At 37.6% G+C, this 15,555-nt stretch overlaps 1 protein-coding gene across 31 annotated transcripts in view; it reads left to right on the forward strand.

Annotated features, from left to right (window-relative positions):
- Window positions 1-15,555, forward strand: part of DLG2 (discs large MAGUK scaffold protein 2) — a 2,299,762-nt gene that overhangs the window by 1,121,057 nt on the left and 1,163,150 nt on the right. The window lies entirely within an intron of this gene.

The following is a 15,555-nucleotide window of genomic DNA, read 5'->3' on the forward strand; positions in this document are numbered from 1 at the left end:
ATTCTTACTTCTGGAAAATTAGCTCTTATTTTTCTTACTCCTGTTGATTCCTCTGGTATCAGAATAGTTTAAGCAGTATTACTGCTCAAGGTCATAGGCTCAGTAGTTAAATGTCAAATTAGTAATGTAACCTTAGTCAAGTTATTTTTGCTTAGATACACTATCCTTATCTGTAAAGTGGGACTAATAGAACCTACCTCATAAGGATTTAAAGATAAATTAGTAGCAGTTTATTATATATTAGGATGATGATGATGGTTCCTTATGTGGTCATTGTGGTGATAGTGATATTTTTTTAAGAAAATTTCCTTATTCCAACATGTAATAGGTGCCATTTTTCTATGTCAAAAATGAATCATTGTGTATTATTGAACATTTTTTTGTTACAGATCCTACTAGAATATAAGCTCCATGGGAGCAGAGGCTGATGTCATTGAATTCATCAGAGTCCTCACAATACCTAGCACAGTGTCTGGCAGATAGTAGTTGCTCAATAAATGTTTATAAAATGACTGAATACGATAATCTTGTGATAAACCAATAAAGGAGATAAGATACATTGTGAGAACTAAGAAGATAGATCTTGGTAACAAAGAAGAATGAGAAGGAGTGAGAGTCAAAGATGACTCAGGTTCATAGATTGTGAACTAGGAAAATGAAGTCATAAGGATGAGTGACTAGTTTTGAACCTATTGTTGACCCCTAAGAATTGTCTTTTATCTTTTTTCTTCCAGTTATCCTATATGGCTCTTAGATTGAGTACATACTTTCACATCTAAAACTTTATGTTAGAGGTGATGCAGATGTATATCTTCTTCTATAGATGAGCAAATTGAGATCTAGAGGTATATGGCTTAATCTAGGTCATATTCATATAGAGGAAAAGTCACATTTCAATATAAAAACATAATTTTATTTGAATTATTCATTTTTTTATTTAGAAATATATATGGAATGTCTGCTATGTTCAGACCATCATGATCTGGGTGCATAGAGATATAAATAACCTGGCCACTGCCCTTAAATAGCTCAATATTTATTGGTAGAGACAGTTACATAAACGAGTTCAGGACAGACTAATAAGCCTTCTAAAGCATTTATAATGTCCTCTGGGAGAACCATGAACAGAGCAATTAATTCTCAGTGGAAGACTTAAAGAAGGTGCTTGAATGATGTTACATTTGACCTAGGCTTTTATGTCAGCTATTCATTTTTCAGTATTTTATTCTATTATATTTCCTTCAAAGATAAGCTGGACTTTGATTCTAAATTAGAATTTTCTAATTTCACCAATGCATTCAGAAAAGAACATTATCTAATTTATGTCTATCATTTATCTTGGGTTTTAGTCTATTTTAAATTGTTTTACACTTTTCTTTTTTTCTTTTAATTTAACTCAGCAACAGTAATTCTCTGTTGTGAAGAAACACTGACTGAATTAATGTTTGAGGTGAAAATTGTCAGTAGACTTATAAGATCTTTTGCAGAGCTGATAACACATTGAGGAAGCTGACTTTTTAAAGCAAAATCAAAAGTAGGCTCCAAATGAGAATATTCCAGAGCTATTTCTCTCACTGCATCCTTAAAGGGACATTAAAACAAAATCAAATTACACTTGCTTGTTGGTGATAATAGGAAAATAGATTGCTTTAATATACGAAGATGGGAATCACTGGTATAAAGTTTAAATAACTAAATTTAAATTGAAAGGAAAGTTTAATGGAAATATAGTAGAAGCTTTTGTCTCTTATTTAGAAACTGATAGAAAGATTGAGTGAATTGCTTAATATCACAAAGTTTTCATTATTTAATATCTTTTCTTTATATTTTTGGTTACTTAATACCTTAATGAAATTGGACAAGTTAGTTAAATTCCCTATTTTGTTTTTCACTGGTAGAATGGGGAAATGGAGAAAATAATAAGTATTTCTTCGAGTCAGTTAGAGAATAAAATGAGATGATGCATGCAGAGTATTAGTTTTATTGTGGCTATTTTATTGTGTTCTACTCTACTCCTCCATCTCTGTGACAATATTAAGCAGGTAGCCACTTCTGTTTCTCCCACTGCTGTATCCCAGTGTCCAGCACAGTGTGTGATATCTAATAGGCACTCAGTAATGCTTTGTTGAATTAATGTCTGAATCGGATTTTCCTGATGCTTTTATATTATCTGATGGACCCCTGAAAATGTTTGAATTCTAGACCTCTGGAATTTTAATAAACAAATTTACTCTTTTAACAAAAGGGTAAACTAAGACCCCCAAATGTGAAAAAATTGGCTTGTGATCACAAAGATGAACACTCAAGTGAGCAAAGTTCATAGTTTAACACACTCAGGTGTGTTCACTTTTGTGACATCTGGGACTCAGGTTTTCCTAACCACGAATTCAGTCTATTTTTCTACCATAAACCTTTAACAGTATTAATGAATGATATTTTCCCAATATTCTATCTATAGTCATGATCATTCAAGAAAATTTGTAAAGTACAGTTGTGTAAGAAATGAAATATATATTTTAAATTTACTTATATAAACATTGTCAAAATGTAGACATATATTGGATCTTTCATTTAATATCATCATGGGTAATTATTTTGTCACTATTTTTTAAAAACATTTTAGTGGGTGATTAGGATTCAATTCTACAGAGACACCAAATCTTGTCATTTTTTTATTGTTGGATATTAAGATAATTTCCGGTTTCTCACTGTCATAAGTCATGCTCTCTTCAACATATTTATGCAAAATCATTTATCTTTTGATTGCTTAGAATAAATTATTGGATATGAAATGATTGTTGGATCAAAGGCCAAGTCCACTTTTACAGCTCTTAAATGATACATGGTAGTACTGCATTTCATTCCAGAAAATTTACTAATTTTTCTCACAATTGCAGTGTCCACAGGTATTTTTCCTAATGTTTCTTAATTACATGTGGATGTCTCTCTTTATTACCAGAAAAAAATGTGTCAATATTGAAGGACATTTTTTTCTGTATATGTGCCTGTGTGTTTTTTCAAAACAATTCTTTCAGGGGCAAATGCATTACTACAGCTTTCAAAATAACCTGTCAACACCAAGTATAGTTTTTACTTATCCTTGCTTGATAATATATGCTGGTTACCTATGTAAAATCCACATAAAAATAACATGCAGAGATTGCTTCAGCATAGCTAAATCACTACCTTTATATAATCCAAACATAATGAAGTGAGCAAAGTCCATATTTTAAATCGTGAAATATAAATATTCTCTACTATAAGCTTTTATTTTTACCTTGTGTTAAGCCATTTGTCCTTTGAGCATTTGAACTTCTATAGCAATTATCTAAACACTCCTTGAACACCTAGCATGTATCAGTTTGGGGGGATAAGTGGTAATGATAAGGCAATTATTTCCTTCTTTTTCTCATTTTTTAATGAATAATGATAATTCATAGTTTTTCTTTGGTATTCAAAGAGCTTACTATTGTTATGTGAGAAATACCCAAGAATGCTAGCCTAGGAATAAACTTCTGGTTTTGTTAAGCAGTGAGGTCTTGACCCTAAGTACTGGTGTTATACTTATACATGATAAATTCCCTTTTTAAATTCCTGAGGAATAAGTTTGAAAAAATAAATGAGGTGTGTTAAAAGAGCATTCTATTTGAAGACAGATGTATTCTAGCCATGGCCTCATAACCAGCTTGCGTTATAGAACAAGTTAACTTAGCCTCAATAATCCTGGATTTACTAATCTGTTGAATATTTCTGCTGTCCCCACACTACTGTGGAGAGAATGGGGGAGGGTTAGAATCTGTCATTTAAGTGATTAAAAAACTACAAATATAAGTTGTTAATAAATGCTTAGGGTTTAGGTTGAAATTTATATTCTCCAAAGATGGTATGATGGCTAGAAACTCAGAAATGCCACCTCTTTACCCTGATACTCATCCTCCTCCCCTTGGCATTTCTATTTCTTTTTTTCTTTTCTTTTTTTTTTTTGAGACAGGGTCTTACTCTGTGGCCCAGGATGGAATGCAGTGGCTCCATCAGAATTCACTTCAGCCTCAGTCTCCCAGGGCTCTGGTGATCCTCCCACATCAGCCTCCCAAGTAGCTAGGACTACAGGTGTGCACCACTACACCTGGTTAATTTTTGTATTATTTGTAGAGATGGGGTTTTGCCATGTTGCCCTGGCTGGTCTTGAACTACTGGGCCCAAGCAATGTGCCTGCCTCCACCTCCTAAAGTGTTGGCATTACAGGTGTGAGCCACTGCTGGCTTCCCTTGGAATTTCTAATTAAGAAATATATACATAAGGCATAGAAGCTAAATTGGCTTCAGAGTACCACTTCATACCTGAATACTAAATGCTCCCAAAACACGGTTCTGGTAAAAGCTAAGAAATCCATATGGCTTAAGCCTGCAGGTATAAAATAGGCATCCTATTCCCTTCTTCATGAACGAAGATGTATGAATACACCATTCAAATTTAGATGCAAAGCATTTAAAATAGAAAGAGTAAGTCCTAGATGAGTCTACCCAGATGGCCACTTTCTGCTCAGTTCTTTACAAAAACAAAGCACAAAAGCAAGAAAGAACAGAACGACTCAACATGCCTGGAGAAAGCTGATTCTACCTAGTGGGTCTGTACTGTGAAGGCAGAAGTAGAAGGGAGAGTACTGCCTATGAGTGCTGACATGTCACACAGTTTTCATAGTCCCTGGTAAAACACAGCTCAATTAATGTCCTGAGACCTCATTTATCAGATTATTATTTGTGTGTGTGTGTGTGTGTGTGTGTGTGTGTGTGTGTATGTGTTGGAGTCTTGCTCTGTCACCCAGGCTGCAGTGCAATGGCATGATCTCACTGCAACCTCCACCTCCCGGGTTCAAGTGATTATCCTGAGTCAGCCTCTTGAGTTGCTGGGATTATAGGCTTGCACCACCATGCCCAGCTAATTTTTGTATTTTTAGTAGAGACAGAGTGTTACCATGTTGACCAGGCTGGCCTCGAACTCCTGACCTCAAGTGATTTGCCCACTTCGGCCTCCCAAAGTGCTGGGGTTACAGGCATGAGACACTGCTTGGCCCAGATTATTTTATTTTATATATTTTTTAAATTTATTATTATTATTATTTTATTGAGACAGAGTTTCGCTCTTGTTACCCAGGCTGGAGTGCAATGATGCGATCTCGGCTCACTGCAACCTCCGCCTCCTGGGTTCAGACAATTCTCCCGCCTCAGCCTCCTGAGTAACTGGGATTACAGGCACGCACCACCACGCCCAGCTAATTTTTTGTATTTTTAGTAGAGACAGGGTTTCACTGTGTTGACCAGGATGGTCTCGATCTCTTGACCTCGTGATCCTCCTGCCTCGGCCTCCCAAAGTGCTGGGATTACAGGCGTGAGCCACCGTGCCTGGCCAGATTATTTTATTTTTAGATACAGAGTCTCACTTTGCCACTCAGGCTGAAGTCCAGTGGTGTGATCATGGTTTAATGCAGCCTCCAGGGCCTGCCTCCCAAGTAGCTAGGACCACAGGTAAGTGCCACCATGCCTAAGTTTTTTTTTTTTTTTAATTTTTTTCTGTTTTTAAAATATGGGTCTCCCTGTGTTTCTCAGGCTGGTCTCAAACTTACTGGGCTCAAGCATTCCTTCTGCCCAGACCTCCTAGACTTCTGGGATTACAGACCTGAGCCGCTGTGCCTGGCCGATTATATTAAATAAATAAATAACTATCATCAGAGAAGGTAGAATTCCTTTCATACATTGATATTTTTTATATAGTTTAATTAAGACTGGTATCTGGGAAGAATTCTCAGAATTTAGTGATGAATGGGATTAGATAAAATGGAAAATAGTTCAAATTGGATTAGGGAAATAACAATCATAGCACTAGCGTTTCAAACTTGGCTGCAAAATGCAGCCACCTTGGGGACTTTAGAAAATATTGGTTTCTTAATCCAACCCTCAAAGAATCTGATTTAATTGGTCTATATTGCAGCTTTGGCATCAAGGGTTGCCCAAATTTATTATTTGTAGGGACAGAGGAGCACTGAATTTGGAGTTAAGGAACCTGTATTCTACACCTAGACCCTGCAAGTACTAGTTGGTGGTTTCTGAGCAAAGGCCTTAAGTCCTTCTGTGCTGCAGTAAAATGAGAGTTTGGATGAAATGACCTCTCTGGCAGCAGTGAAGTCCAGCACAAAACACAACATATGTATTTAGGTACACAACTCACCAAACTCTATCTTAGCTGATCACTCTGCACTTTGGACATCTTACTAAAACTCTCTGAGCTTTGGTCTTAGTATTTATGGAAATGCACCATAATAGTTACCTTACCGGGGTTTTATTAATATTAAAAGAAAAGCATAGATTGATTAAGCACTATTCTCATGATATCCTTTAATTTGTTCTCTTGTTTCTAATTAGGAGTAGAGGCCTGATTACATTAAATGGGTTTTGTTGTTGTGACTGTTTCAAATGGCAAGAAAACTTCATAGATAGTGCTAGGTACTTCCTATTGGAGGCAAATAATGCTTTCTTGTCCTACTTTTACTGATGCCGTAATTGATAAATGGATTCAGATGGTATTCGTGCAATCCACCCATTCTAAACTTCAAAAGCAAGGTTATAGAGATATTTTTTATTTACATCTAGTAACTCTAACTGCTGTTCTAATGGTTCATGGCTGCCACTGCCATATCATCTTAGCCTTCCTCTTGAAAAGCATCCATACCTTACAAATAATACTAAAACCAGAGACTAAAGGAATGTATGTATCCTTTCATCTTCTTTACTCATTATCATTTCACCCATCAGTGACATCATTGTTCTCATTGAAAAGACATTTTGTGTCAAAATGTTTGGACTCTAGCATTTGTAGAGACAGGGTGCTTTTGAGAACAGTATCAATTTTTCAGAAAAGAAAATGTTTGTCTAATAGTAATAGTGGTCATAAGAAGGAGAAATGTAAGTACTTCCGCTATCATTACTATCATTATCCATCCTTGTAATTAGTGCCTACTTCACTGTCTTCACATCTTCACAGTTAGACTGTAAAGGTCCATAAGCATAAGAGATTCATGCTTTTTCTTTCTTTCTTTCTTCTGCTTCTTCTTCTTATTTTTTAGAGACGGGGTTTCTCCATGTTGGCCAGCCTAGTCTCGAATTCCTGACCTCAAGTAGTGATCCCCCTGCCTCGGCCTCCCAAAGTACTGGGATTACAGGCATGAGCCACTGCACCCCGCCTCTTTTTTTTTTTTTTGAGACAGAGTCTTGCTCTGTTGTCCAGGTGGAGTACAGTGGCGAGATTTCAGCTCACTCCGCCTCCTGGGTTCAACCGATCCTCCTGCCTCAGCCTCCCAAGTAGCTGGGATTACATCTAATTTTGTATTTTTAGTAGAGATGGGGGTTTCCCCATTTTGGCCAGGCTGGTCTTGAACTCCTGACCTCAGGTTATTCTCCTACCTTGGCTTCCCAAAGTGCTGGGATTATAGGCATAGTCATGGCACCTGGCCACAGGAGATTCATTCTGTCATTATCATCACTGAATCCCCTATGCCTACCATGGTATCTGATACATAACCTAGTAAGTCTTCCAGAAATAGTATTTTGATTTAAAGATTAGGAAAGTGATAAATTTCGTACAGTAAAGTTTAGAGTTCAGACTTCAGTCTTATTCTCATTGAGAATATGTAATCCCAAAATCAAAAAGTAATTTAGAGGTCATCTAGTTCATCTATAATGGTTTCTGTGGCAAACACACAATGGTCTCTTAGCTTCTGCCAGAGTGCCAACCACAAATGACTACACACACTCTCTCAAATACTGCATAGTCCATCTCAAGATAGTGCTAATTGTTAGAAATGCCTTCTTTAAGTTAGCCAATATTTGCCACTGAAATTCTATTATTCCTTCAGAAATTTCAGCAGAGTAGGCCAAGCACAGTAGCTCACACCTGTAATCCCAGCACTTTGAGAGGCCAAGGTGGGCAGATCACCTGAGGTCAGGAGTTCAAGACTAGGCTGGCCAACATGGTAAAACCCTGTCTCTACTAAAAATACAAAAAAAAAAAAAAAAAATTAGCTAGGTGTGGTGATGCACATCTGTAATCCTAGCTCCTTCGGAGGCAAGGCAGGAGAATCGCTTGTACCTGGGAGGCAGAGGTTGCAGTGAGCCGAGATTGTGCCATTCCACTCCAGCCTGGGTGACAAGAGCAAAATAACAGCTAGAAAAAAAAAAAGAAAAAGAAAGAAATTTCAATAGAGTTAGGCTTATAATTCTTTCAGCTTAAGAGAGAAGTTTGTAGTTTGCCTAATAAATGTGTTCTTTTTCCCCTAAAATTAACCAATACTAGGTGTTAATGTAGAAGAAAATGTTTTTTCCTATGAGACTTAAGTCAATTTCTTCAGAGTGGCTCCTATTTTTTCCATATTAATATTCCTCTAACTCTTACCTTCAAGATACATTTTTATTAGGTTTATTTGTTGGTTTCTCTATGCTGTAGAGTTCAAGAATTCAAAAACTCCAACTATTTCTTTAAAGTAAAAAAAAAAAAGAATCAGAGCAGCAAATGCTTATATCTCCTGCTTTAAAACCAGTCTTCAATCTGTGACTTTAAAACCAAGAAAGCACCTGGAGTATTTGGATGATTTTCTGATGTTCTTTTCTTACGTTTTTATTTATGGTTAAAGAAATCATGTAAGCTTCCCTCAAGCAATCTTAAATAAAGCTTGAAATAACTTCTGGAAGAAATGAAATAGCAATAACCTGTGAAATCTTCACTACCTTGAGAGCAAAATTGTGTTTTCTCTTTGCAGAATCTGTCTGTGCAGAGCCAGGAAGTTCCTGGTGTCTGTAGACTCTCCCACTGGGTCTCACACCAGGTTCAGTTGCTGGCTTGCATGCTTATTTCATTTCAATATGCAAAAAATAAGACTTTTTTTTAGGAATAGGAACTTTATCTTTTCATGAGGTAGCTCTGGCAATGACTAAGTCTTTCATTAATGTACTATTGCCAGGCTAGGTGCAGTAGCTCACACCTGTAATCTCAGCACTTTGAGAGGCCGAGGTGGGTGGATGACTTGAGCCCAAGAGTTTGAGACTATCTTTGGCAACATAGCGAAACTCTATCTCTGAAAATCTCAAAATAATATGAGAATTATCTCAGCAGGTTGATGCAAACCTTTAGTCTCAGTTATTCTGGAGACAAAGGAAGATTGCAGGAGCTTGGGAGATGGAAGTTACAATGAAAAGAGATCACATCACTGTGCTCCAGAAATAGAACTTTTTCTATCAAAACTATATATTCAAGATAGATGTGAGACCCCCCAGAATAAATCTAAAATGAATCTAAAGTGAGTATCATCTTAAATCTCCATTTTACAAAGCGCCGTTGTAATTTTTTTAAACGACCTACATTTTGTGATCTACTTTTGCATGAAGGGTCATCTACATGATCCCAAATAACTTTCGTAGCAGCAGTTGATGTAGATGCCAAGTTTATATTTTGGAAAGGTGCCTGAATCCTGAGGTAGGAGGTTTGCTTTAAACCAGTAATGATCACATGATGTTTTATGCTCTGTTACTAAACAATACGTTATATCCAGTTGTATCCATGGAAACCTGCAACAGTTCCACAATTGCAGTCGGCTCTAAACTAGTCCCTCTGTGGCAGGTCTCCAGTTTATCACTCACACTGCTGTCAAAGTAATTTTTCTATAAGACAAATATAGCATGTCTTTCCGTATTTTATACCTCATAAATCCCAAACTGTTCGTTGTACATGTCATTTAAAGTTTTTATATGTATGTGGCCTAGTCCAATTTCCCAGCCTCATATTCTACCAGACCCACCCATATTTCAGCCACAGATTTTTGGACTGCTACTTTGTTCTCTCGTGTTCTTTTCACATACTTTCTTCTGTCTTTCATATTATTCTTTTTCTTCCTAGTAAATTCTCCACTCACTTTTGAAAAATGAATTTAAATTTTATGTTTTGGGTGAGGTCATTGCTGATATTCCAAATAAAATACTCATCTCTTTTTTTGTGTCCCCTTAGTACAGAGACCAGACATATAGAAGATGCTCAGTAAATGTTGAGGCATGAATGGATGTTACATTAGAATGCCAGTCAATGTTCTCTTGTCTTCTGGACTCTGTAAGGTCATCAGTGGAGAAGAGAGGCTTGAGAAAAGAAAACCCACCCACAGTTTAACTGTGCATTTCTTACCATGGCTAAAGAAATCAGATCATCGTTTGTATGGCATCTTCAATATCTCCCTCCCCTGTGTTTCATTCTACAAATGTGACCAAGTCTTTCCTATTCTAAAGATATAAAATCTTTTCTCAACCATTCTTTCCCTCCTCTAAGCTACATGATTTTTTGCACAGCATCTCTTATGCAATTTCTTGAAATTGACAAAAAATTGTACTGGCATTTCTTGGAAAATTAATAGGTGTTAGATCGGAAAAACAGTGTTCTGAAGTCAAATACATTTAGAAAATATTCAATTAGGTCATGTTAAACACGTTTCTTTGTTGAATAATTACTCAGCCTTCAATATGCTAATGCTACCAAAGATGGGGCATGTTTCCTAACAAAGCTGGCAATAGAGAGAAGCTCAAGAGACTAGCATCCTGCTGGTCTAACACTTCTTTTTGCTTTCTCATTGCTCATACTCTAATTCAATGAGTTCTCGCTTATTGCTCATATCATATACCTTAAACCATAATCACAAATGTCCCGATAAATAATTGAATCCTTAAGTTAGGGGGTCTCAGTCTTGATTACACTTTGCAATCACCCAGTGAGCTTTAAAATTCCTGCCGCTTTGGCTGGGTGCTGTGGCTCACTCCTGTAATCTCAGCACTTTGGGATGCTGAGGTGGGGGCAGATTGCTTGAGCCCAGGAGTTCAAGACAAGCCTGGACAACCTGGCAAGACCCCATCTTTACAAAAAAAACAAAAGTCAGGTGTAGTGGCTCATGCCTGTGGTCCCAGCTACTCAGGAGGCTGAGGTGGGAGGATGGCTTGTGCCCAGGAAGCGGAGGTTGCAGTGAGCCAAGATCATGTTACTGCACTTCAGCCTGAGTGACAGAGTGAGAATGTCTCCCAAAAAAAAATTCAATTAAAAAATAATAAAATTCTTGCTCTTTGGGCCCTCCCATCACAGAGATTCTGATTTGATTGTGGATGCAACCTGGGTATCAGGGGTTGTAAATGCTTCCCAGGTAATTCTAAGTGCAGCAAAGTTGGAAATCATTTTCTAGTACCTCAAACTGTTAGTTCCTCTTTTTCTTCTTTTTTTTTAATGGAGTCTTTCTCTCTTGCCTAGGCTGGAGTACAGTGGCATGATCTTAACTCACTGCAACCTTCACCTCCTGAGTTGAAGTGATTCTCCTGCCTCAGCCTCCCAAGTGGTTGGAATTACAGGCATTTACCACCAGCACGGTTTTTGTATTTTTAGTAGAGACAGGGTTACCTCATGTTGACCGGGCTGGTCTGAAACTCCTGACCTCAAGTGATCCTCTCGCCTTCACCTCCCAAAGTTCTGGGATTACCTTTGTGAGGCACTGTGCCTGACTGTTAGTTCTTTCTTTCTTCTAAGTGTGGAAGGAAAAAAAATGGCATGGTGTTTTGTATCTTCCCTGATCAATATTATCATATAGTGGAGAAAGACACACACGCGCACACACACACACGCACACACAGATACAGACATACATATATAGCAGTGTTTATAACAAAACTTTGGGATGGAGGAGGGAGTATAAGTATGACAGTGGCATGGAGTATGACAGTATGGTTGTTGAGGTAACTGCAGCAACACATCAGAGGTACTAATAGGAGGGAACAGAGAGGATGAAAGACAACATCGGAGCAGGACCTTCATACTGGAGAGTTTAAGTAAGGTGGACTCTCATGAGAGAAAGAAGTATAGCAGTCTTTGAATCAGAGAGCTGTATGATCCAGTTTGCATTTTTGATTTGTCACATCATTTTCTACCCAATTTGTACCTCTTAGGAACAGGCTCAGATCTCATAACTGTGGCCCCCTCACCCATCAAAGTCTTTACATTTCTGTTATTATTTGGTTAATCGGTATATCAATATCCTCCTTCAAAAGTTTGCATGCTCTATGAGAGGTGAACTTCTGCGTTATTCACAGCAACACAGTCCAGAGCATCTGTTAGGAGAGAAAGATGCAGCATCTGTTGGGTAAACACAACAGCAATTTGAAGGTAATGAACACCTTCATATGTTAGAGTATAGCACTTTACCAGTGACTTAAATCACAGTGTTTGGAATTATATCTTTATTTTCTATTTTCCCCCTACAAGCCATTATCTCCCATCCCCAGAAAATAGAAAGTAAATATTTACAAAATATCATTTAAAACTTTTTTTTACTCTGGATACTGTCAAATTAATTAGTCATTGTGTGTTTATTGAGTGACTGCTTATTCTTTTGCAAAGCATGAAGGCACTATCAGGAATTTTTAAAGTTAAAGTATGTCTCCTAATATCAGAGCTTATTTACTTGGGAGACAATAGGCGCCAAGCATAACCAACAGTTTAAAAATGCAAAGAAAGAAATGTGCTAAGTATCCTAAGATTCTGCAGAAGAGCGGTACTTCTTGGGGTTTGCTGGGCAGCAGTAATTGTGGCAATTTTTCTGCTGTTACCACATTTAAATGGTAATTCAGAAGCTGATCCCAATTGGACACTGTTCATTACACACTAATTACTATCTGCCCTGCAGTGATTGTTATATGTGTCAGCAAGTGTAAATGCAAACCTACATGCTTACCATTGCCCTTCCAACAGGGGAGGAAATTGATTATACAAGTTGACATGTCATGTTCTTTCCTGTTTTCTCAGATAATATTTAAAGGTGAACATTTCCAAAGTGCATGTCCATGTTTAGTAGAACTTTGACTCTATACAAATATTAAAGGTAGACGATACTCTCCAGTTAGAAAAGACTGGAATATGTGCATTGCACATGTGTATCAGGAAATACCTCAAGGGAAATGTATTGTAAAAAATGAGTTTTAAAATAGATTCCATCTTGGTAATTTATTTCTATGTATATTTGATCATTTTCGACAATGGTCTAATAAACATTGAGTTCCTCCAGTATGAAAAATCTTGCTATGGCCTGAGGTGACAGAGATGATTAAGACATGACCCCTGTTCTCAAAAGTTCTGGCAAACAGAGGGACAGGTAACTATATAATTATAGAATGAATTGATGTATGTTATCATAGAAGAATGTATGATTGATGAGACTTTCAACACAAAAAAAATTAGGTTTGCATTAAGTATATTTTTTAAATTTTCATTTTTTATGATTAACCTTCAATATTCTCTAGGAGAATTCTAGATATCCAGTTATAAGGGATTTGTTCTCCTTCTCCCACCCTAGTACTGTGAAATGTTGTGAGTATTTTTCACAATACTGACTTTTCACAGGACTGAGCTTCTAGAGTGACTGATTAATACCATACACTGATTTTCCTGAAGATACAAGTACGTTGCTTAAACTTTGACGATCTCATGCCTTCTTGCTTCTCTGATATGCTTAGGGAGTAGAAATCATTAGCGAAGCTGAGAATCCCATTCTCTAGGTTTTGACTTCTCTACAGGCAACTCCCAACTGTTTCTTCAGATTTGCTGTCTCTCTGAACCCACAGTCCTTTATTTTCATCTCAAGCTCCTGCATTCTCCTCTGCTCACATTCCAGCATCTCAAAGACACTCTCTTTCTTCTTTACCTTCTGCCTGTCAGCCACAACATGTCCACTCCCTCTCCAAAGTCAGGGCACCTAGAATAGTACTTTGAAAGTGTTGCCAGACCCCACCACTTACCTGAAGTTAGTCTTTGGGTCAGGGGTTTCCTCACTATTGTCTCTTCTGTGGTCGCCAGAAAGACACTACCAGAAAGATCTCCCGATCCAGACTCCAAGAGAGGGTTCTTGGATCTCAGGCAAGAAAGAATTCAGGGTGAGTCAATAGAGTAAAGTGAAAGCAAGTTTATTAAGAAAGCAGAGGAATAAAAGAATGGCTGCTCCATAGACAGAGCATTCCCAAAGGCTGCTGGTTGCTCATTTTAATGTTAATTATTATTATTTTTATTATATGCTAAACAAGGGGTGGATTACTCATCCCTCCCATTTTCTAGACCATTTGGGTAACTTCCCGATGTGGCCGTGGCATTTATAAACTGTCATGGCACTGGTGGGAGTGTAGCAGTAAGGATGACCAGAGGTCACCCTCATTGCTGTCTCGATTTTGCTGGGTTTTGGCCAGCTTCTTTACTGCAAACTGTTTTATCAGCAAGGTCTTTATGACTTGTATCTTGTGCTGACCTCCTATCTTATCCTGTGTCTTAGAATGCCTTAACTCACTGGGAATGCAGCTCAGCAGGTCTTAGCCTCATTTTACCCAGCCCGTATTCAATGTGGAGTTGCTCTGGTTCAAATGCCTCTAGCAAAAGGGCTTCAGAGTCTGTAAATTTAGGTTGATTCTGCCCTGAGCCTTTTCAGAATCCAGAGGCCTGGGATAAATCATAGCTACCTGTTTGGAATTAGGGAGTAAGAAAAAATTTGGTAATGCAAACACAAATTCTAATTATCTTGTCACCATCATAGAAACACTAAGAATGCAAAAGAATGATGATTCATTGTGCAAATGAGGTGGTTGGGGGTGAGGCTGAAAAGAAGATGATGTGTGAGTATGTTTTGGAAGATTAGTAGGAGTTGCTAGAGGGTTATTTTAAATATGGTGGACACCATGGATTGAGGAATGAAATTTCATCTTCTTATTCTCTGTATCCCCAGTGTTTGGCACATAGTAGGTGCTCAATAAATGTTAGTTGAATGGAGAGGCAGAATAGTGAGTCATATTTAGGGAATGTCAATAAAAGTGGTGAGCCTGGAACAGTGTGTGTGGAAGGAATGAGGAGGAATGATGCTGGGATTATGGCATTCACAAAGCCGATAGCTATGTAGGTCACCCTAAGATGTTTGGGCTTGCTAAGCAGAAGAATGATGCTATCATAATAGGAGGTGCACTGGAAAGAGGAGTGATTGAAAGCCAAATCTAGTTATGATCACAGCAGTTCAGGTGATCTGTAAGAAGGCATGAGGTAGTGGGGCTCCTGAGAAAAATGGTATCAATTTCTTTACAAAAATGCAAGTGATTATTTTTTAAAACCAGTAAGAATAAAGCTAAATAGCAAAGACTGAATGATATAATGAGCAGGGTTTTCATGGAGTTCTTTAAATTCATAGGAGTGAAAGCCAAATTCTTGGAATATTTTGCCAAACACTGCAGGAGTTCATCTGACCGAGGAATAAACCTGCCCACTCAGTGGAGTTAGGAGCTTGGAGCAAGTCAGCTATCAGATGTACTGGGGACTTTTAAATGCCAGACCTGCATTTTTAAAAACCAGAAAAACACATCTAAATCTTGTCAAGAATATATTATTTGTTTGTGAAAATAAATGTTCATGAGAAAAAAATTAAAGTCATGACAGAAATACATCTACATAGTAGGCTGCATA

Source organism: Callithrix jacchus, chromosome 10, assembly GCF_049354715.1.
Source record: "Callithrix jacchus isolate 240 chromosome 10, calJac240_pri, whole genome shotgun sequence".
NCBI classification, from domain to species: domain Eukaryota; kingdom Metazoa; phylum Chordata; class Mammalia; order Primates; family Cebidae; genus Callithrix; species Callithrix jacchus.